The 23,321-nt window shown below is 46.5% G+C and overlaps 1 protein-coding gene across 3 annotated transcripts in view; it reads left to right on the top strand.

Moving 5' to 3' along the window:
* Nucleotides 1-4,003: 4,003 nt before the first annotated feature.
* CTIF (cap binding complex dependent translation initiation factor) overlaps nucleotides 4,004-23,321 on the top strand; it is a 323,006-nt gene continuing 303,688 nt past the window's right edge. For all 3 annotated transcript variants that reach the window (XM_074995804.1, XM_074995803.1, XM_074995802.1), the window contains exon 1: nucleotides 4,004-4,139. The gene's annotated coding sequence lies outside the window, so the exon portion shown is untranslated. The remainder of the gene's footprint in view (nucleotides 4,140-23,321) is intronic.

Raw genomic sequence — 23,321 nt, 5'->3', positions numbered from 1 at the left:
ATTAATTAGTAGATGGTAAAGCCAGAGAGGACCCTTAGAACATTGAATCTGACCCCTGCATATCCCCGCCCTCCCATACGTCAGTCGCTAAGTTTTGATCCAAGTACAGGCTATAAAAGCCTCCAATCATCCTTAGAAAACACCTAGAAATGGAGAATCTGTCACTTGCTTTGGTAGCTTGTTCTGAAGGTGAATCATCCACCCTGTGCAATGTCTGTGCCTTATTGCACATATGTGTGTTTGATTCCAGCCACCAGGTCTGGTTCTGCCTTTCTCTGTGCTATTAGCCAGCCCTGTCACACCAGACGTGTCTCTCCAAGAACAGACACTTCAGTGACATCACCGCTCAGCCTCTAGTAGAAGCCAGACCCACCGGGCTCCTTCCAGTAGCTCACAAGATGTTGTTTTTCTCCAGCCCTCAGAACACTGGGCCCTTCTCTGCTTTGTGGCCAAGTTTCTAACATCTTTTTAAAACGTGGCCCTGGAGCAGGCTGCAGCTTTCCCCAGCTACCCCCTCACCTCCCCTGCAGGCCGTGCCCAACAGGGCCATCGCTAGCATGGTGCAGAGCCAGTGATACCTCTGCTCTGCCCCCATCTCGTCCACACTCCACCTCCGCCCCGAGCGATGCATTCTGGGGGATTTGTGGGGGCTGGTGCTGGCAGCATGGGTTGGGCCTGCCCCTGAACTCACCAGTGGCTTGGGGGGAAGGGAGTGACGTGGCCGCCGGCTTCCAGCTGCATGGCTCTGCTTTCCACTGCCCATGAATGTGAGGGTAAGGGGGCCATCTCTTCCCCTGAGCGATGCTGGGAGGTGGGCGCTGTGCTTTCCACTGCTGCCAGTGAGCACAGTATGGGCCTGAACCCTGCTGCCTTCCTGTCCTGCTCCAGTCCCCCACAGCTCCTGCCCCTGCGGCCCTGAGAGCAGCCTTTCTCCCCCACACAAGAGCACCAAATCTTCTGGGGATGGTGCTGGGTGAGCTGAGCATCCAGACAGGAAATGTGCTACTCTAGCCATCCCAGACCACATGCTGGGCTGTTGGGGTTTGGCGGGTTTTTTTCTCCCTTCTCCCAGGCAGCAAAATGACAGAGGCCCTGCAAAACAGCCTTTGTTGGAAGGGAAGTGGAGACGTGGCCAAGGTATCCTCCCAGCTAACAAGAGAATGGATCAGCTGTGAGCAGAGCCTCAGCGTGGCTGATTTTTTGATGGGGTTATTCCTGCATAATTGGCAGCAAGTGCCAAACACCCAGAGATTAGAGCTCCAGGCACAAAATTCACTCCAGAACCGGGGCTGGGATCTGCTGGGGCTGGGCAGGTTTGGCAATGGGAGTGGGGCTGGGCCCCAGCGTGAGCAGAGCTCTCCTGCTGCCACAGCCCTTTCTGATGCTCCTGCGCCTGGGTTCTGGGATCCAGTCCCTCTGGGCTGCACTCCCCTGACTCTGGGTTGCCCTCCCCCAACTCTGAGCTGCCCCTCCCTGATTCCAGGCTGCCCCCTGAGTCCGAGCTGCCCCCCGATTCTGGGCTGTTCCCTGACTCTGTGATGTTCCCCCTCCCACTGCCCCGACTCTGGGCTGCCGCACTCCAGCACTTATCCACTCCCAGCTCCCTTCCTGTTCACCATCGTTCTCCTCCCCCACAGGCTTTCCTCTCTCCTTTCACTGGCCCTGGCCTAGGAACACTTTTCACCATGGCCATTTATTTGAATGGAGCTTGGGGAAATAGGACAGTGCTGGGGAAGAGATGGGGCCTTTGTGTACCTGCAGCACTGAGTGCCGTTATGCTCTGCTGCACCTATTCCCAGAGCCAGAGATTTGGGTGCTGAGACCAGAAGGGCCCATTGTGACTGACTGGTTTATCTCCTGCAAAACATGGTCCAGAGAGCTTCCTGCATCTCATTCCTGCTCCGAGGCCAGCAGCTACCACTGCACCAGAGCTTTCAGAGCAGCGTTTCTTAAAGAGGGTGACCATCCGTCCTGTATTAGGCAGGACGGTCCCGTATTTGGGACACTAAAAAGGTGTCCCGACTGATTTTTTGAAAGGCACTCATTGTCCTGCATTTGGGCTGTCCCCTGCTGACCGTTTCCGCCAGCAGCTGCTGGCTGGAATCACTCTCCCGAGCCTCGGGGAAGCAGGGAGAGCGTGGGCAGCTGCTGCATCCCTGCTGCTTCCCCGGCATGGGACAGTGGCTGCTTCTTCCCAAGATCTTCTGGGGGGTGCAGGTGGCTGATGCTTCTCTGGGCTCCCAGAAAGGGGTGGAGCTGCTGCTTCTTCAGGCTCCCATGAAGGACCGGTGACTGCTGCCTCCTTCCTGGCTCCCTGGGGCTTGGAGAAGCCAGGAGGAGCCACCCATCTCCCCCGCATATCTCCCTGTCCCATATTTGGGACAGGGAGATATGGTCACACTATTCTTAAACTATATTCCACATTGCTCAGGGCTCAGCAAATACTATCATCACCTGTCACGACCACTACCACTTGAATAACTGCAGGCTCCCTATCAGCTGGCAACCTAAGTTTGAGGTATCAAAACAAAAAGCAGTCAAATAGCACTTTAAAGACTAGCAAAATAATTTATTAAGTGAGCTTTCGTGGGACAGACCCACTTCTTCAGACCATAGCCAGACCAGAACAGACTCAATATTTAAGGCACAGAAAACCAAAAATAGTAATCAAGAAGGACAAATCAGAAAAAAATGATCAAGGTGAGCAAATCAGAGAGTGGAAGGGTGGGGGGGAAGGTCAAGAATTAGATTAAGCCAAGTACGCAGAGGACCCCCTATAGTGACTCAGAAAATTCCAGTCCTGGTTCAAACCACATGTTAATGTGTCAAATTTGAATATAAAAGCCAAGTTTGGGGTATCAGAGGGGTAGCCGTGTTAGTCTGGATCTGTAACAGCAAAGAAGGGTCCTGTGACACCTTATAGACTAACAGAAAAGTTTTGAGCATGAGCTTTCGTGAGCACGAAAAAAGTCTGTGCTCATGAAAGCTCATGCTGAAAACTCTTCTGTTAGTCTATAAGGTGCCACAGGACCCTTTGTTGCTGTTAAGTTTGAGGTAGTTCTTTTACTGAGCTTCCAAGTCCTCTAGCCCTAAGCAGAAGCAGCTGGGGTCAGCTCACCACTTCTAACAATGGCTAGAATCACCCATTTGGCCAAGATACACTCAGTGCTGCATATGGAGGGAAAAACCATGAACCAGGCATTGGCTTGGCTCTGCTACTGCCTTCCTCTATGACTTTGGGCAGGTCCCTTAGTATCTGTGCTGCAGAAATCAAGGTGTGCAAAGTGATTTGGAAGTGTATTTTTATTGGATGGGAAGAGTCCCAGCTTTAGCACTAATTAGTAGCTTCTAAGGATAGTCCTTCCCCTAAAGACTAAAGCAGTGAGTTGTAATTTTTAGTAATCTCTAAAGACAGTCTCACCCCCAAGGAGTTTACAATCCATCCAAGTATGAAAGCACTGGGAGTCAGGTATGAGTGTACAGTGAATCATAGAATCCTAGGGCTGGAAGGGACCACAGGAGGTCACAGTGCCTAAGCATTACTGCAAGATGAACAATAATGTCTCTAATACATCTTTGCTCGGATGTCTTACAAAGGAAGAGAAATTAAATCCCAGTCCCAGGGATCCTACGACTGAAATAATCCATCTAGCTACGTTTTCTCCCAGCCAGTGAGGCTCTATTGCCTTCAGCACACAGGCCCCCTAGTACTGTATCCGAAGGGTGTTTGTGGGTGTGTGAGGAATAGAAGACTCAATGCAGGAGAATTTCCTTGTTGCACTACAAATGGACATTGACTTCGCCCTCTGAACAACGCAAGCCAAGCCCCGCCCCCCGCCGGCCCAGCTGCACAGAACCCGAGTGAGAGAGTGAGCAGCGGAACTACATTTCCCAGCGCGCCCCGCGCGTCCCTGGCTTGTAAAGCCTACGCACGTGGCTCGTTGGGAGGAGCCGAGACGTCACGTTCCTGCATTCTCTTTGCCTGTGTCAGAGCCGGGCTGTGCGCCTCCTGGGCACCGGGCAGTCAGACCTCCTCCATCAAGGCAGGACTCATGAACCTCCAGGCAGGAGTCTGACATCAGGATCCCCCTTTGCCCAACCAGGGCACCCCCGTCTCTTCGTCTGGGTCGCCTCGCAAGGTAAATCAAGGCAGTCTCGGTGGGGGGAGGGTTGGTCTTGTGAACCCTTTGCACTTGGGTTTGGTGTGTGTGTGCGCAGATTGCCAGGAATAAGCTATGTAATAGGGGGGAAGGGACACACACACACACACACACACACACTGCAATAGGTGGGAAGGGGGACACACACATTGTTGTAACTGGGTGCATGGGAGCTTGGGCTCTCCCTGCCTGCTCAGCGCCAGACAAGCCATTGCTCCGGCGGGGAGGCGCGTTTGCTCGCAGGCGAAAGGCCATTTCGGCGTTTCCCTACGCGGGCAGAGCCCGTGCTGGGGCTGTCATGTCTGTGCTGAAGGCGGGGTGCGTTTCCCCTTTGTTGTGCCGCTTCCCTTCGCTGCATTGGCTCGCAGCCGGGGCGGCCAGCCCGCAGCTGTCTGCGCGGGGGGTTGTTGTTGCCGCTGGCTTTGTGTCCAGCGCCGTGATTAGCCCGTACTCAGGATCCTGTTCCCTGGCTTCTCCCTAGGCCCCCGCGGCGCGCATTTTGCTTTCATTTTTAGCCTTCCCATGTGATTTTTGTTTTGCTTTCCCGGGGGGAGGGGGAATGTCGTGCGTGGATGTGTTGCTTGCGTGTTGTCTAGCCGCAACTCCCCCCCTCCCCCCACCACGCTGTCGGGGACCTCTCATTGATCGTGAATCCGGCCGTGTGTGTGTGTGTGTGTGTGTGTGTGGTTGCGAGGGCATCGTTCCGGGCAGGGGAGGCTCCGGGGGTACGCCTGAGCTGGATGAAAAGACTCTTTAGGTCCACGAGTCGCCCCCCACTCTCGGAGGGAGCAATGTCTGCGGAGGTGCGATTGTTTCCTCGAATGCTGTTTGGTCCAGAGATGTGTCTGAGAGAAGCTTTGTTGTTGTTGTTGGTTGATTGATGCCTCCTCGGGTCCTTGTCTCTCTCTCCCCTGATGACATAGGATTGTTTGGGGGGAAGAGGCAGGTACCCTCTCCACTTCCACTGGAGCTCCACTGCTTTACAGGCTGTTGGTGCGGTTGTGTGTGGGATTATTTAGCATTAAGTGACTTGGGGTTGTGTTGCCAAGCTGTGTATTTTTCTACATTCCATTTGTTATCTCTGAATGCATGAAGCTGTGTGTGAATACAGCCATCCTCAGGGGGCTCTGTGGATATTTAGGCCTGAGAGAATTTAGGAATCAATAAATCAAGTCCTACCTAATTGTGTACTGGTACAGATAGGAGATAGCGACGTGGGTGGATTGGACCCTAGTTTGCTGAGATTCAAAGGTAGATTCCAGTTCCCATTAGTCATGTTCCTGTCCTGTCTGCTGACAAACGCAGTGAAATTCTGGTTTGGATTTGTAGCTGCCTTGATGTCTTTGTATTAACTCCTTCCTACCTCAGATCCTTGGCACTCCCTGTTTCAGTGCCCTGCTCTCTGGTGTTCCCCATGATAAGCTGTAGGCATTAAAGTGGTAGATATAGGGCCAGCCAGCTTCTGCTGCACAACTGCCCCCAGCCCATGATGTTAGCAAGTGGTACTCACCACCTGTGCCTGGATGAATGAGCTGTAGCCTCCTCCTTGGGTGTGGTCCCAGCTGCCTGGGAGAGATGCTGTGGTTCTGGTACCGCTGGCTGGTTTGGGTATCCCCTTCTTGCCTTCTCCCTATGGCAGCCCCTGCTCCTGCACTGGGCCTTCGTCTGCTCTGCCAGGAGCTGGAGAAAAACTCTGTGGTTGGAGCCTGCAGGGGAGCCAAATGCTCTGCAGCCCTGCTCCCCATAAGAGTTGCCCCTGGGCCAAGGCAAGTGACACAGCAGCTGGCTGATGATGGTGGCTGCTGCAGTGTTAGGGGAGGTGAGGTGTTTGAACTGGGTAGCACAACTCTCTCCTCTGTCTACCCCCCTTCAGCCCTGCCTCACAAACACCCCTACCCAGTACTGAGTGCCTGCATTTCCTACTCGCAGGCGCCCTGGCTGACTGGGCTTAATGCACTGGTGTCAGGCTGCAGGAAGAGGCTGCATGGGGTCAGGTTTTTGTCTGCACTAAGGAGCCTGAAATGCCTGTGTTGAGTTGGTCCCATCGTCTTTACTCTCTAGGCCGTGCACGGGCTGATGAAAGTCGGTTGATTTTGTATTTGGGGAAGGCTAGATGGGATTTGGGGAAGAACAAAAGGTGGCAGGACTCTCCTTCTATATATGCACGCATCTCACAGGCCTCAGGAGTATTTTCCATCCTTTAGAGGTGGTGGAGCAGAGAAATGGTAACTAGATCCAGAGCTCAGAGGACAGCCCACATGTTCTGCCTCCTGGTCCTATGTCTTCCCTACAGGAATGTCTTCTGCTCTCTGGGATGCGCAGGAAGGAAGAACCTTACTGGAGTTCTGAAACAGTGATTTGCACTTTTGACTGTCCCTTGCAGAGCATTAGCTCCACTTGCATAGACAGGGGAACAGTGAGACTAAACTTGTCCAGTGTTCACATGGCATATCTTGGCATAGTATTCTGGTCTCCTGAGTCACAAGCTCTCCTACCCACTGGCACTGCCTCTTTTCCTCATTGTTTTTCCCCACTCATAATATTTCTCTGAAACTGAAGTGTGGAAGTTGAAACCCCCAGAAAAAAATGTAATTCTTATTTCCAATCCTTTGTTTAAGAGTCAAAAGGGATGGGTCTGAATCAGTGTTCCCAGTAAGTTGAGCTCTTGGATGGCTGCCTAGGACAAATTCAGGTTCCACCCAGCTGATTAGCAGAGCATCCACAGCCTCCCGCAGCTGACAGAATGTGTCTTTATTTGTGGTGCACATCCGCACGTGCCTTGGTGCACGTAACAATTTATTCCACCCAAGGATGGAGAAAATTGGAGGGAACGCTAGTCTGAATTTATGGATGCCTGGCAGACTTTCCAGGAGTTCCCTCCCCTGTTGTTTTATGACTAGATGAGTCCTATGAAAACATGAATTTTGCATTAAACCTACTTATTAATTTAAAAGCAGAAGTCATTTTTTTCTGGGGGAAAATCAAAATGATTTGTAAGCAGCAGAAAAATTATGAATAACCTGTAAAACGACAGTTAGGCCAGAGTCAGTGCTCTGCTAAGCTCGTTATATTGTCACACCATTTCCATTAGATCTTAGTCTAAGGAAGTATTGTGGCACAGATATTGAGGCAATGAGGGCTTAGATCAATATCCTACACGACTGATATTTAGGCCTAACTTTTTAGCATTAGATTTAAAGATCCATTCACCTCCTTTGGGGACTTCTGCTGTTGACATCTGTGGGACAGGATCGGGGCTTGTTGTACCCGTGCTTTGGAGCAGGATCATTGGAGCTCTGTCAAGGGCAGAACTTTTATGATTAGCCCTTGAAAAGTTCTGTGTTCCTGTGGGGCAGGATGTTGATTGGTTTAGGACAGTGAGGGTAGTACTTGTAAAGTGAGAATATACCTCAGCAATATTTTCAAAGGAAATCTGAGATGATGAAACTCATAGATGCACAGATTCTGAAGCTGCAACCTAGCCTTGCATAACTGGCCCTTCTTCATCTCAGTGGGCTGCAAGATTGTTGTACCACGTTGATCACCCAGGATAAGGTAATTTTGCAGCCTGTGCTTGCATACCTAGAATTTACAGGTTGTGCCAAATGAACTGTAGCAGAGCTTTGATTGGATGCAGGGGGAGCACTTGACTCTCACAGTCTGTGTTGTGTGCAGTCAGCAACGCACCTCACTTCATGTGCCCTTTCCTTACGTGCATGTCACTTTAGTCATACTGGCGGGGGAAGATGATGCCAATAGAAACCCTGCATGTGGGCAACAGTAAACAAAATGTCTTGTGACCACAGGTTGCCCATTACTGTTCTAACGCCAGAAGTGGCCATTTTGATTTTCCTGTCTGACCATCTCTATAATACGAGCCATAGAACTTTGCCAAAATAATTCCCAGAGTGTTTTTCATGGAGAATCCACCAAGATCCTTGGAAAATTGTTCCAGTGGTTAATGTCTGTCATCGTTTAAAAAATTACACCTTATTTACAGCCTGAGTTTGTCTAGCTCTAACGTCCAGCCACTGGATCATGTTATACCTTTGTCTGCTATATATAAGAGCCCATTATTTGTTCCCATGCAGGTACTTATAAACTGTAAGCTAGTCACTGTTCCTTAATCTTCTCTGTTAGCTAAATAGATTGAGCTTGTTCGGTCAGGAACTATAAAGCTTTTCTGATCCTGTGCTCATTCTCATGGCTCTTCCTTGAACTCTATCCAGGTAATCAATATCCTGCTTGAATTGTGGGTACCAGAACTTGCTACAGTTTTCCAGCAGCATTGCACCAGTGTCAAATTCAGTGGCAAAATAGCCTTTCTATTCCAGTTTCTTCTGTTTATGCACACAAGGATGATATTAGCAGTTTTGGCCATAACATCACTCTAGGAGCTCAGGTTCAGCTGAATATCTAACCCAAACCCCAAATGTTTGTAGGGTCGCCGCTTCCCAGGTTAGAGTCCCCCAGCCTGCGTAAGTAGGGCCTGCATTTTGTGTTCCCAGATGTGTACATTTACATTGTCCTTATTGCTTGTGCCCAATTTACTGAGCAATCCAAATTTTTCAATCAGTAATCTCTTCTTTTTTATTATTTACCATACCCTTAATTTTTCTGTCATCTGGAACTTTATTGGTGATGATTTTATATTTTCTTGCAGGTAATTGACAGAGAGGTTCAGTAGTGTAGGATCAAGACCCCTCTGGGATCCCACTGGAAACAGACCCACTCAATGATGCTTCCCCCTTTTACAATTATATTTTGAGACCTATCAGTTGGCCAGTTTAGTCCATGTAATGTGTGTCATGTTTAATATTAAATCATTCTAGATTTTTATTCAAAATATCATGCAGCATCTGGTCAGATGCCTTACAGAAATCTAAACATGTTATGTCAATATTACCTTTGTCAACCAAACATATAATCTCATAGGAAAAGATAGCAAGTTAGCTTGTTGATCTGTCGTCTATAAGCCCGTGTTGATCTACATTAATTAATTATGTCACCATTCTTTAGTCCCTTATTAACAGCTCCATTATTTTGTTTGGGATCAATGTTAGGCTGACAGGTCTATCATAGTGTATGTTATCCTGTTTACATTTTTTAAGCTTTGGCACAGCATTAGCTTTCTTGCAGTCTTCTGGAAACTTCCCTGTGGTTCAGGACTTACAGTAGGCCCCTGACTTACGTGAAGGTTACATTACATTCTGGGCAACCTCCGCATAAATTGAATTTTTGCGTAACTGGGGAGGCAGGAAACTGACCAGTGCAGCAATGCTGGTCAGTTTCCTGTCTCCTGTGAGCCACACAGAAGGAGCCAGGCTCTCGCTCCCACTGCCCGCAGGAGATGGGAAAGTGATCAGCTCTGGTGCTGGTCAGTTTCCTGGCTCCCACAGTGAGGCGGGGAGATGGGAACCAGGCAATTGCCTGGCTCCTGGCTCCCCTCTCCTGGTGGGAGCTAGGAAATTGACCAGCATATCTCTGGTCAGTTTTCTGGCTCCCCACCACTCTGGGAGCCAGCTGTGGAGAAGCCATGCCACTTTGAATTACAATTAACTTGTGAGTAAAGCTCAACCCAAAATCACACATTTTGGGGGTTTACTGTATGGAAAATTAACATTAGTGGTTGAGTGAGCTCCTCATCCAGCTCTTTTAAAGTTCTTGGATGTGAGTGTTCTGGACCTGTTGATTTAAAGAAGTCTTACTTTCCATTTTCATCCTCTAAGGATAAAAGTAGAATGGAAAGAGTGTTATCACTATATGATGAAACTGCATCTTCTGTTTTTCCCCCAAATAGAAGAGAAAAATTTCTTTTGAATACCTTTTCTGCATTATTACTGTTTATTCTAACATTTCCATCTAACAATGGACCAATACTATTGTCAGAATTCTTTTTTCCTGGTACAATTACAAAATGTATTTGTCTTTAAGTTTGTTTGCGTTTTTCTTGTGTTCCTTAGCTTCTCTTCTCAATGTTCTACAATTCTTAACTTTTGATTTGTATTCATTACTATCAACTTCCATTTATGTTCATTTTTAATTTTTACAGATGTATTTTCTTCTAAACTGGTTGTTTTTGAAGTCAGCACAGCCTTCTTTCTCATTTGTGGAATTGTGGCTTTATGGGCATCTAGTAGAATCATAGAATCAATGACTGCTAGTACTGGAAGGTACCTTGAGAGGTCATTGAGTCCAGCTCCCTGCCCTCATGGCAGGACCAAGTACTGTCTAGACCATCCCTGATAGACATTTATCTAACCTGTTCTTAAATGTCTCCAGAGATGGAGATTCCACAACCTCCCTAGGCAATTTATTTCAGTGTTTGACGACCCTGACAGTTAGGGACTTTTTCCTAATGTCCAGCCTAAACCTCCCTTGCTGCAGCTTAAACCCATTGCTTCTTGCTCTATCCTCAGAGGCCAAGAAGAACAAGGTTTCTCCGTCCTCCTTATGACACCCTTTTAGATACCTGAAAACCACTATCATGTCCCCCCCTTAATCTTTTTTCTGAACTAAACAAGCCCAATTCTTTCAGCCTTTCTTCATAGGTCATGTTCTCTAGACCTTTGATCATTCTTGTTGCTCTTTTCTGGACCTTTTCCAATTTCTCCACATCTTTCTTGAAATGCAGTGCCTGGAACTGGACACAGTACTCCAACTGAGGCCTAACCAGTGCAGAGGAGGCCAGAAGAATGACTTCTCGTGTCTTGACAACACACCTGTTAATGCACCCCAGAATCATGTTTGCTTTTTTTGCAACAGCATCACACTGTTGACTCATATTTAGCTTGTGGTCCACCATAACCCCTAGATCCCTTTCTGCCATACTCCTTCGTAGATAGTCGCTTCCCGTTCTGTATGTGCGAAACTGATCGTTCCTTCCTAAGTGGAGCACTTTGCATTTGTCTTTATTAAACTTCATCCTGTTTACTTCAGACCATTTCTCCAATTTGTCCAGATCATTTTGAAGTTTGACCCTATCCTCCAAAGCAGTTGCAACCCCTCTGAGTTTGGTATCACCTACAAACTTAATAAGCGTACTTTCTATGCCAATATCTAAATCGTTGATGAAGATCTTGAACAGAACCGGTCGCAATACAGACCCCTGGGGAACCCCACTTGTTATCTTTCCAGCAGGATTGAGAACCATCTCTGAGTACAGTTATCCATCCAGTTTTGCACCCACGTTATAGTAGCCCTATCTAAGTTATATTTGTCTAGTTTATTGATAAGAATATCATGTGAGACTATCAAATGCCTTACTAAAGTTTAGGTATACTACATCCACCTCTTCTCCCTTATCCACAAGGCTCGTTATCCTATCACAGAAAGCTATCAGATTGGTTTGACGTGATTTGTTCTTTGCAAATCCATGCTGGCTGTTCCCTATCAGCTTACCACTTTCTAAGTGTTTGCAGATGATTTCCTTAATGACTTGTTCCATTATTTTTCCTGGAACAGAAGTTAAACTGACTGGTCTGTAGTTTTCTGCGTTGTTCTTATTCCCCTTTTTATAGATGGGCAGTATATTTGCCTTTTTCCAGTCTTCTGGAATCTCTCCTGTCTCCCATGATTTTTCCAAAGATGATAGCTAATGGCTCAGATACCTCCTCCATCAGCTCCTTGAGTATTCTAGGATGCATTTCATCAAGCCCAGGTGACTTGCAGACATCTAACTTCCCTAAGTGATTTTTAACTTGTTCTTTTTTTATTTTATCTTCTAAACGTACCCCTTTCCCACTAGCATTCACTATGTTAGGCATTCCTTCTTCAGATTTCTCGGTGAAGACCAAAACAAAGAAGTCATTAAGGATCTCTGCCATGTCCAAGTTTCCCGTTACTCTTTCTCCCTGCTCACTGAGTAATGGGCCTACCCTATCCTTGGTCTTCCTCTTGCTTTTAACGTATTTAGAAAGTCGTCTTGTTTCCATTTATGCCCGTATCTAATTTGTGCTCATTTTGTGCCTTTGCCTTTTTAATATTGCCCCTGCATTCCTGTGGTGTTTGCCTATATTCATCCTTTGTAATTTGTCCTAGTTTCCATTTTTTATAGGATTCCTTTTTTATTTTGAGATCATGCAAGATCTCCTGCTTAAGCCAAGGCGGTCTTTTGCCATATTTTCTATGTCTCCTACACAGAGGAATAGCTTGCTTTTGGGCCCTTAATAATGTCCCTTTGAAAAACTGCCAACTCTCCTCAGCTGTTTTTTCCCCTCAGTCTTGCTTCCCATGGGACCTTACCTACCAGCTCTCTGAGTTTATCAAAAGCTGCCTTCCTGAAATTCATTGTCTCTATTTTGCTATTCTCCCTTCTTCTCTTCCTTAAAATTGTGAACTCTATGATTTCATGATCACTTTCACCCAAGCTGCCTTCCACTTTCAGATTCTCAGTCAGTTCCTCCCTATTTGTTAAAATCAAATCTAGGACAGCTTCCCCACGGTAGTAAGGTGTTCTTAAATGATTCCCAAATATAATTAACATTTTTCTGATTAAATTCTTCTTCCAACTGATGCAGCTTGTAATTGCTTCAGTTTTGTAAAACTGCCATTATTAAAGTACAGTGTATGAATATTACTGGTTTGTTTGGACGTTATATATGTGACTAAGTCACGATCACTTGTACCTATGTACCATTAATTTTTAGTGATGTGATCAGTTCCTCTTTATCTGTTAAGAAGGTCCGATGTACAATTCACACAAACCCCCACCAGCATTCCAGCATAGAACTGTTGTTGGTAGCAACACTTTTTAACTTAGGGAATTGTCATCTATAACATTTAGACATTTCAACGACGTTTTTGTACTGGCAGCATGAGACCTCCAGCGTATATCACTCAATTTGAAGTCCCCTGTGATCACATACTTTTTTCCTGAACACATTGCAGAAAGGTGCGTAAGCAGCTCATTTACTCTGAACTCTAGTGTGATTTGGTGATCTGTAGTAGACACGAAATAATACTCCATCTTGTGCTTTTTCTGTTACGTCATTGATTCATAGGCATTCAGGATCTTTTCGGTTGTGTTGGAATTATCCATGACAGAAAACAACATAATGCCATTTTTGATATAGAATGCTACACTTCCTTCTTCTTTGTTCGCTTGTTCCTGTCTAAATAGGTTATAGGAAGGACCCTGGTAAATCCGTGGTTCATTTTGACATTTTAAAAATCTTGAATTTCACAGTTACAGCTCTTTAAATCTTTACTTTTAGTATTGTCACAAACTGTGGATATGTATTTAAACTATAAACATGTAAAACCCTGTAAATCAGTCCTAAACTAAACCCAAAATGGTACCACAAGGCTATTGTGTGTTGAGGTGTGTCACAGTATTATCCCTCATTCCTTACTTCTGTGGTCCCTTCACACCTGGACAGCCTGGGAGTAGCAGTGGCTGGCTGGGAGGCCAATCCCAAAGGCAGCACTGCCACCAGCAGTAGGCAGAAGTGAAAGGTAGCATGGTATTTTCTTGACTCCTTTACTTCTGCTGCTGCTGCCGCTTGCCAGCGTGCAGATGGGTGGCAAGAACAGAACAATCTGCTCTCATTGCTGCGTTACCGGTTGCTCAGTACTGAAGGCGGTGCAAAAGAAGGGGAGGGCAATACTATAATACCCCTACGCTAGCCAGAGTGTGCAGGAGAGACCAGATTTCATGGTCCATGAGGTGTTCTTCACATCTGTAAACTTGCTAGAGCCCTGTTCCAGTGGTGTAACTCAGCCCACCAGATTTCAGTAATACCAGCTAGATTGAGTTTGCAATTCCATTTTTGCTTGTTTGTTACCCAGGCTCCTACCATTAGTGTACAGACATTTTAAGAACTTCTTCTGTTTTATGTCCTTGATTAATTTTGTTCTTAACATCTTGATTTTGTGCTAATTGGGTGGTCCCATCATCCTTGGTTTTTATCTTCCCCGGCTGTTAATTTAAAGCCCTCATGACTACCCTAGTCAGATTGTGCTCAAGGTGATTAGTCCTACTTCTGCTGAGGAGGAGGCCATCTGACTTGTACAGCTCCCTGCCTCCACAAAACCAAAGCCTTATGCCCTATACCACTTACCTAGACACTTGAGTTTCCACACAGGTCCCCTTCATGTCAATCTTGTGACTGTTCCTTTTAGTCTCTGTATAGCTATCTGCCTAATTTTTGCATAGGTCTCCTTTTTGATGTTAAAAACTACTACTACTAAAACTACTTGGTGGGTTTCTCTGGGTGTTTCTACCCCCAGCCTCCCACTACGAGGATGTTAAATTTAATTACATTCTGGCTGATTTTTAGTGAGCAGTTCAGCAATATTCACTTCTTGGACCAGATCCTGTGTTCCACTTAAGCCTCTTGTGAGTTCCAGGATGAGGTGCTCCCAGAAGCCATCATTAATGGTATCTGTGCATTCCGTTCAGAGGTGACATGCCCCGTTAATATGGAGATAGTCAAAATGCCCTGTTATTTTGTGGCTGTCCATTTGGTAGCACCTCTAGTCACCCCGAGCATTTTATAATCGTGTAACCATCCTGGTCAGGTGGGTGACGGTATAATCCTGTTCCTGTGCTCTTATTATTCAAGCGGGGAATTTCTATCTAGGGCCGTCCCCTCCATAGGACAGTTTGGGGCAGATGCCCCAGGCCCTGCAGTTTGGTGGGTGATGGGTGGTCTGTGAGATTCCTGAGGGGGCCTGGGACCAGCAACAGAGTTAGGGGCCTGTCCCCAAAGGAAGCAGAGATACCCAACCCCCTGCACTCCCCTGGGTGATGGCACAGCTGGGATCCAGACTTGGGCAAGCAGGGTGGGAGTGGTGTCTCTGCTTCCTGTCACTGCTGAGTGTGTGAGGGGGCAACCCCTACTACCAGCACCAAGGCTCACTGATCTCCCAGGTTGTGTCACTCCCAGGTTGTGTCACAGTTCTGTTCTGGTCTGACTATGGTCTGAAGAAGTGGGTCTGTCCCACGAAAGCTCACCTAATAAACCACTTTGCTAGTCTTTAAAGTGCTACTTGACTGCTTTTTGTTTTGATAGTGTATAGACTAGCACGGCTTCCTCTCTGTTACCCTCAATTTATGTGGCAGTTGTGTACTGGACAACCGCCACATAAATCAAATAGTGAATGAACTGAGGGGGGTTGGCTGGGGGAGTAGGCAGATGGGGGAAGGGAAGGGTGCAGCCATGTGGCCCTCGGCTTCTCCCAGCTGGGGGGGCATGCAGCTTCTTGTAGGAGAAATTGCGCTGCAAGCAGCTGTCTGCGTCTGTCCGGGGGAGCTGAACTTTCCTGTAGGTTACGTTGGCAGTGAGCTTGGGGGTTTTCTTTCCTCTGCAGCGTGGGAGCATGGGTCACTTGCCAGGATTATCCAGGTATCTCTCTTTTAGCCATTTCCCTGTTTTCGCCAGGGCCTCAGGCGTGGGTGTACCTTGTAGTGGCACATACTAGTCTAGTCTCGCAGGGCTTGTAACATCTTGATCTCATTTTGGTTGTTGGATTGCCGTGCAGGTGCTGGGCGGTCATGTTGGCTTGTGCTATGCAGGGGAGGTCAGACTAGATGATCTAGTGAGCCCTTCTGATCTTAAAATCTGTGGAGTGTCTCAGGAGGCATAAATCAGGAGGTGTGCTGGCTGTGTCACTTACACCAGCTGAGAATGTGACCTAGTGTTAGGAAGGATCTGGCAGTGGCCGACGGATTCCTGCATGAGGTAATGGGTTAATTTCAGCTCTGGCTATGATTTTAAGCATCTGCTTAACAAGCAAATGGGTTTTAACACTTCATTTAAAACAAATTAGCGTTTTTGTTGTTCCCCCCCCCACACACACACCCAAGACTGTGAAAAGTTTCTGTGTGGATCCAAAACTCTGACGCTGAGGCAGGCCCAGGAGCAGAAGGGCTGCACTGAATTTTATGTCCCCAGGCGCACTGTAGAACTTGCCCAAGAGAGGTCTGGGCAGGCTAAGCATGCTGCACTTGGCTGAAGTACTAATACTGTGTGCATAAGGGAATTCAGCCGGTGCTGGTATTTAAAGCTGCCTCTGAATTCCGTGTCTTGGGGGTTAGCTTCAGCTCTGCTTCGGCACATGCACCATTGTGTGTTGAAAGTCAGAATTCAGCAAGGCCTTGGGGAAAGCAGTTAAATACACAGCCATTCCAGCTGCAATCCACTCTCATAGTGAGGCGGTCAGGGTTACTTCTTAAATGGGTTTCTGTAAAGCTTCCTCAGTTTTGCAGAAAGTGCTGGTCAGAGCCTGCAGTTATATCAGATAGCTGCTGTAGCCAGAGACTGATCCCACACATGGAATGGGACGGCAGTGGGGGACCAAGGGGACTGGCTTCCTAGCAAGGCGCTCTTGGGGACCTCATTGCACTCTGTCTTGCTTCCTCTTCCCCAGCTCATGCTACTGGAAGGGAAAAGTGTGCTCTTTTGCTTTTTGCCCCCACCCCAAATTTCACAGGTCCTGGAGTGTTTCCACTATGTTTGCCCTCTTCCATTCTCCTGGCTACTTCAAGAACAAGTTTCCACTATTTTATCCTTCTCCAGCCTCTCATTGGGCTTGCCTACGCTTGCCCCCAACTTTGAAGGGGGCATGTTAATCAGGGCGATGGGAGATTACTAATGAAGTGCTGCGGTGAATATGCAGCACTTCATTCCGCTAATTCTCTCCCACGGCAACTTCCGAGTGTCAAACTCCAAAGTGTCCACGTGTGCGTGGCACATCAGTACTTACTTCATTAGTAATCTCCCATCACCCTGGTACCATGCCCCCTTTGAAGGGGGGAGCACGTGTAGACCCAGCCGTATTGAGTGCCCTTCCCTGTAGGTCCAGTACCTGTCCCTGCTACCCTCTGCCTTTAGAAGCAGGAGCAAAGTGAGGCTGCCGTGTCTGGTTGCAAACAAGCTGTCCTTTGGCAGATTCAAGTGTGTTCAAAGTCCAGCAATGAGGGGCAAGCACATTATCTGTCTCTTTCTGTTAGTGAGTGCGTGTTTGTTTGGGAGGGACGGGACGGGATGGGGTAGTTTACACAGCTTGGGTCTACTGTTGGTTCCAGATTGCGTTCCTTGGACTGCAGACAATACAATATCAGTTATGTTGGGAAGGTTCTTTTTGGCAACTGTAAAAGCTGGGAATTTAACTTGTTAAAAACCCAAAGTTTGATTTCTATGGAAAATCATGGCCCGGGCTCCTTACTTGAGAAACAGTATGTTACCAACAGGTGAACATAAGAACGGCCATACTGGGTCAGACTGAAGGTCCGTCTAGCACAGTATCCTGTCTTCTGACAAGGGCCAATGCCAAGTGTCCCAGAAGAATGAACAGAACAGGGAATCAAGTGATCCGTCATGTGTCATCCATTCCCACCTCTGATAAACAGAGGCTTGGGACATGATTCCTGCTCATCCTGGCTAATAGCCATTGATGGACTTATCTCCCATTAATTTAGCTAACTCTTTTGTGATTCCTGGTAAAGGCCTGATCTTCATAACATCCTCTGGCCAGGAGTTCCGCATTTTGACTGTGTTGCATGAAAAAATATTTCCTTTCGTTTGTTTTAAACCTGCTACCTGTTAATTTAATTTGGTGGCCCCATAGTTCTTGTGTTATGAGAAAAAGTCAATAACTTTCCTAATTCACTTTCTCCACACTGGTCATGACCTCTATCATATCCCTCCTTAACCTCCTCTTTTTAAGGCTGAAAAGTCCCAGTCTTTTTAATCTCTCCTCCATATGGCAGCTGTTTCAAACTCCTACTCATTTTTGTTGCCTTTTTCTGATTTTTGTCCAATGCCAAGATATGTTTCTTGAGATGAGGTGACCACATAAGCACACAGTGTTCAAGTGGCTTATATAGAGGCAATAAGATATTCTGTCTTATTCTCTATTTTTCTCCCCCACCCCGTTTCCTCATGATGAGTAAATGAATGTAATCTCAAAACTGTTGTCACTGAGGAGTAGAGGGTGCTCTGTCTGGTGAGGGTGGCTGTGCTATTGTGCAAGTGCAGCCTTTCAGGTGAGCTGTAAAACTGAAGTCCTAACCATTCTTGGTGGTTACTCTTGCAAGAAATCTAGGGCTCAGGAGTGTTTAACTTAGGAATCAATTCCAGTTTGGGTAATTGAAATCTTCCTCCCTAAACTCCTTCTGCTGTTCCCATGGAATTCTTCCCATCTTCTTTTAAAGGACCCTGTCAGTTTGCTTTTTTTGAAATGCACTTTAAATAGCATGTAGTGGTTTTTTTAACACGAATTCTTTAAAATAGAATCAGATGTAAAAAGGATTTTCTTTTCCCTTGAAAATGTTTATAAGTGGATTTCCAGCAAGGAAGATACTAATGATGCAAGGAAAATAGCAAACTTGTCTATACACAGAGGCTAGTCTATACAGCAGTATTATTTCAGAATAACTGTTCCGGAAGAGATTTTCCGAAATAGCTTATTTTGAAACAGCACATCTGCTAACAAATTGTATATCAAAATAGTGCTCGGCTACTTCAAAATAGTGTCCACATGCAAATAGAGCCTATTTTGGATTAGAGCCCCTAGATGTACTATAGCTTGTTTTGAAATATCCCCATTCCCTGGCTATACAGTCCCTATTCCAAAATATCGTTTTTGGAACAGGTGCACTATCTTGTAGAATTAGGCTTAGTGCATTTGAAATAAACCGTCCGCTATTGAAATTATTCTGAAATAGCAGTTTTGCTGTGTAGATGCTTGCAAAGTTATTTTGAAATAGCGGCTGATATTCCAAAGTAACTTTGCTGTGTAAACACACGCATGGTTAGTAAATTGGAATAACGTAGAGTTTTTTTTTCCATTGTTTGTTTTCTTTCAAATACATTAATCTTCAGTGTGACTTGTAACTATTGGAAACAAGCAACTTTTCCAGACAGAAAGGTAATTCTCTCCCCCTCCCCCCCCGCCCTCACCCATATCGAGCCCTGCAGATCCATGGGTAGAGGGGTGCTGTGAGCCTAGGATGGTTAGCATGCGTAAAGAGCTTCAAGATACTCTCCTGAAATGCCTTATAGCAGGGTTTGGCAACCTGCAGCTCTGGAGCTCCATGCAGCTCTTTAAGGAGTCAGTTGCAGCTCCAGGCGCTTTCTCCACTGACTCCTCGGTGGTTCCCTGGCCTGTTGCTGCTGAAACAGTAGAACTAAATGTAATTGGTTTAATGGGCGGCAGAAGGGATGCGGCTGTCAAACCACCTACGTTTAGTTCCATTATTTTGGTGGTGGCAGGGCAGGGAGCCACCTGTGCTGTTGGTGGGGGAAGTGCTAAACCCACTGGAGGGAGGGGTGACCGAGTCTGCCCCTGCTGGAACCATGTAGCCTCACTGAGAAGGAGGAAGAGGAGCAGGAGGTGTGGGGGAGGAGCAGTGACAGTGTGCAGAGCTGTACTGCCTCCTGCTGGCCGAGCATGAGCGCATGCACTAGTACAGCGGGCATCTGCAGCTTGAGATGTACAAGGTCTTCTGCAAGGAGGGTGAGGAGCCACCCCATGTGGAGCTGGAGGAGCTCGTCTGCTGAAGTGGGTTAATCTTGGGGATGGGGGGACAGGTTTGGGGCTGAGAGGGGTTAATCCCAGGGAGGAGGGGCAGGTTTGCAGGTTGAGGGGGAGTGTGGAGATGGGGGGGATGGATTGGGAGGCTGAGACTGGTAAAGCCTGGCAATGGGGTGGATGAGTTTGTGGGCCAAGTGGGGGTAGAGCCTGGGAATCGGGGGCAGGGAGCAGGTGGAGGGTTGATGCAAACATTGCTCCTTCCCGCTTAAGAGCCTATCCCCAGGCGCAGCTTTTTCCTTGTCCTCATTTGCTGCCCAGTCCAGGGGTGAAAGTAACTTAAACTTTCGAACTGGTACAAACCGTTGTGTGCGCGCTGTTCTTAAAACGGGTTACAGATAGTACAGTTTGATGTTATTTATTAAGGACTGTCTTGTATTCACATGCATTGCGGCTCTTGAAGTATTGATTTTGTAACAGAATTTGGAAAAAATGGCTCTTCTCACGATTTTGGTTGCAGACCCCTGCTCTAGGCCCATTGGCGAGTGGTCTCCTGTTGGCGTAGTTACTGCTTATGAGGAAGGTGGATTAACTGTTGACAGGAGAACTCTCCTGGTAACACAGCACTGTCTACACAGCAGGTTAGGTCAGTATAACATTACTTGGTGTGTGTATATTCCCCACCCCTGGGTAACCTAAGTTTCCTAAACAGAGGAGGAGTGGATGAAATTGCCATGAAACTCCTCTGCTCTGAGATGAACTGCTAATAGAACTCAGTATGGTGTGGATGTGAAGAGTCTGTCCTGCAGGCGTTTAATCATACTTAGCATGTGAGAGTCTTTCATACAGGGACGGCTCACAATCACCAGTTAAGACTCCCAACCCCACTTTGAGAGGGGAAGGAATATATCCTTACTGAACAGAGGGCAAAACTGGGGATCTGCGAGTTGTCTTGGCATGGCCATGACAGCTGGGGATGGAGCTGCAATCCAGCAGTCATGGGTCAGATCTCTGAGGCAGTGGTAAGCCTTGTACAGCTGAAATGCGTTTTGCTTTCCTGCTTGTCTGGTCTCCCACTCACATACCGTTAGCCATGCCCGTGTTAGATTTGTCTGAGTCTAAATACCGTGCATCTGGCATGGAAAGCTTAGGGACTGCAGGAATCCAAGTTCCCTGAGCAAATTTGGAAAACTCATAGAGAAGTGTGTGGTTTAACATCAGCTTTCATAATCACATTACTGTGCTAGTTGAGAACATTGCTGTTCATACCTTTAACAGTATTTGAACTATAAGACATTGATAGAACTTACTGGGCCATTTTTGGGGGTGTTTTCAGTGAGGCGTCACCCCATGGCCATTTGTGCAAGGGCTCGTCTTGTGTGCAATTACTTGATTACTAATTGCAGGGGCCAGGTCTGTTGAGAGAAATGGTTTCGGTCTATGGAAAAGCAATTGCTTCTCCATGGGTGTCTGAAATTTACTGCCTGAATGTCCACATGTGGCACATTAATACCTTCATGTGCAGACATCTGAGGGGTAGTTCAATTTCAAAGCCAAATTGACGTGCACATTCTTATTAAATGTCGTATTAGGAAATGTTCTTTTGCTAATAAGTAGGCGGCAATTTGGGCAGGTAGGAAAATGGAAAGAAAATGAAAAGCAGGTTTGATTGGTAGCAGAATTCCACTATGTAGCTTATGCGTAACACATATATTGCTTTCTCCCCCTTGACTGGGCACATTTTGCTAAGGAATGTATCATTAGAAAACTGAAGCACAGAACTGGAGTGACTTTTCCAGGGCAATACAGCAAGTTGGTAGGAGAGCGGAGAGTAGAACCCAGGTCTCCTGACTCCCAACTTGGTGACTTAGTCTCTGGAGTTTTTATGGTAGAAGTTCTCCTGTTGTGACAGAGCACAGTGCTATTGCATGACACCTGCTGGATTTGAGGAGTGTAGCTAGGTCAGCCTTGCTAAACATTTACTCGTCTGCAGTTAAAGGGGAGACTTTCGTTGTAAGCAGAGGAAGGCAATTTTTTGTGCCATTATAATTGTGGTGGGTGTGGTTAGTGTATGATCCTGGAAGTTTTAGAAGATGGTCTGTTTGTCCTGTGCATAATGGTTTGTCTGTTGTGTGAATGCACACTTTTAAAAGTGGGATCTTCTGTGATGAAAATGTAGCTGTTTTTATTTGTAAGGCTTTTTTTTGATAACTTTGCCCTGATTTTGTGTCTCTTATATTTGTGCTTTATTATTGAGATTCCTTGTAGTCAACACTGTAAAGGGAACAAGTAGCCACCTCAGTGCATCTCTTTGGAGCTCCTGCGGACTGCTATGAAACTACTTTCTTTGCTTACACGTTTACTTCCTGCCTACTTGCTGAGTCAATCACATAGTTCTTCCTTTCAGTATTCCCCCGAGAAACTTAATCTGTTACTCTCCTGGCTTATTGTTAAGGTGGTGAGTGAGGCCAAAGTAGCTACTGATTTGGGGTGACCTGATGTTCGGATGACTGCACTGGAGAATACCTGGGTGCTCAGCACTTATGTAATCAGAGGCTTAGGGTGTCTCTGATTGGGCACCTAAAATCAGTGGCTGTGCTTGAAAATGTACGGGGAATGTTTTCAAAAGCATCTTAGTGACTTTCCATGGGTATGTATACTCCTAAATCCCTCGTAAGGACACCCCCTGTAGCCCTTACATATCAGACTGTGGGTTTTCTGCCTTTCTGGCTTATCTACCCTAAGTGCACAAGGCTTGGGAGCATCCTATTGAATATTTGTATTTTGTGGCCTCTTTCCCCTTGTGCTTGTGACATGATGGTATATCCCTGTGAAGAGGGAAGCCCTTTTTGACTCTCAGTGCTCTTGTGTTCTTGGCAAAGGGAGGCAGTGGAAACCAGTGTGCCAGAAGCAAATTGTTGCAGTGAGTCGGAGAGATTCCTGGACTATATATTGTTTGAGAATAATGGAGCACTAAGACAGCACCCTTGTGTTATTAAGGGAGGATTAGATTTAAGTGTCTGTGTTGCAGTTAAGTACCATCTTTGTGTCTATGTGAGAGACTGGGAAAGAAAGCAAGAGTATTTGATGTGGCTGCTGTGCTGGATGCTGCTAATAGATACCTGTTATGTATGTTGTTTGTCTGACTCAAAGCTGTAAGAAAATAACATAGGTGAAGTGCTGGCACCATAGAAATCAATGGACCATATCGCCTATGGGTCTAAAGCAGAATATGCACTTTGGGAGAGCTATGAATAAGGACTAGCATAGATACCCCTTGCCCAGTTAGCTGATGAACTTGGAGGCAGATGGTAGATTAAATTCTTCTCTGCCATGAAGATGGGGAAAATGAGGCTGTCCGTCTGTAATGGTGCAGCAGTTCTTCCACTGAAAACTTTATGGTAAAATATGGAGGCTTGTGAGGCTTTTGGAAATTCTTTGTATGCTTCCATGTGGTAATGAAAGTTATCACACGCAGACGCTACTAAACTGACTAGATTTTTTTTAAAAGGGATTATAATTCTGCTCAAATGTTTTGCTTTGAAAGCTTGCAAATGGACTCTATCGTCTGTTTCTTTAAAAAATAAGTTCAGGAGCTGATGTGCTTTGAAGATTGTCTAAGGGGGTGAGGGGAATTCACTAAAAGGGACAGTCTGATGTGCTATTTTTACAAATGGGGAAAAA

The sequence above is a fragment of the Carettochelys insculpta genome, chromosome 5 (assembly GCF_033958435.1).
Source record: "Carettochelys insculpta isolate YL-2023 chromosome 5, ASM3395843v1, whole genome shotgun sequence".
Taxonomy (NCBI): domain Eukaryota; kingdom Metazoa; phylum Chordata; order Testudines; family Carettochelyidae; genus Carettochelys; species Carettochelys insculpta.
This window is presented reverse-complemented; position numbering and strand designations above follow the sequence as displayed.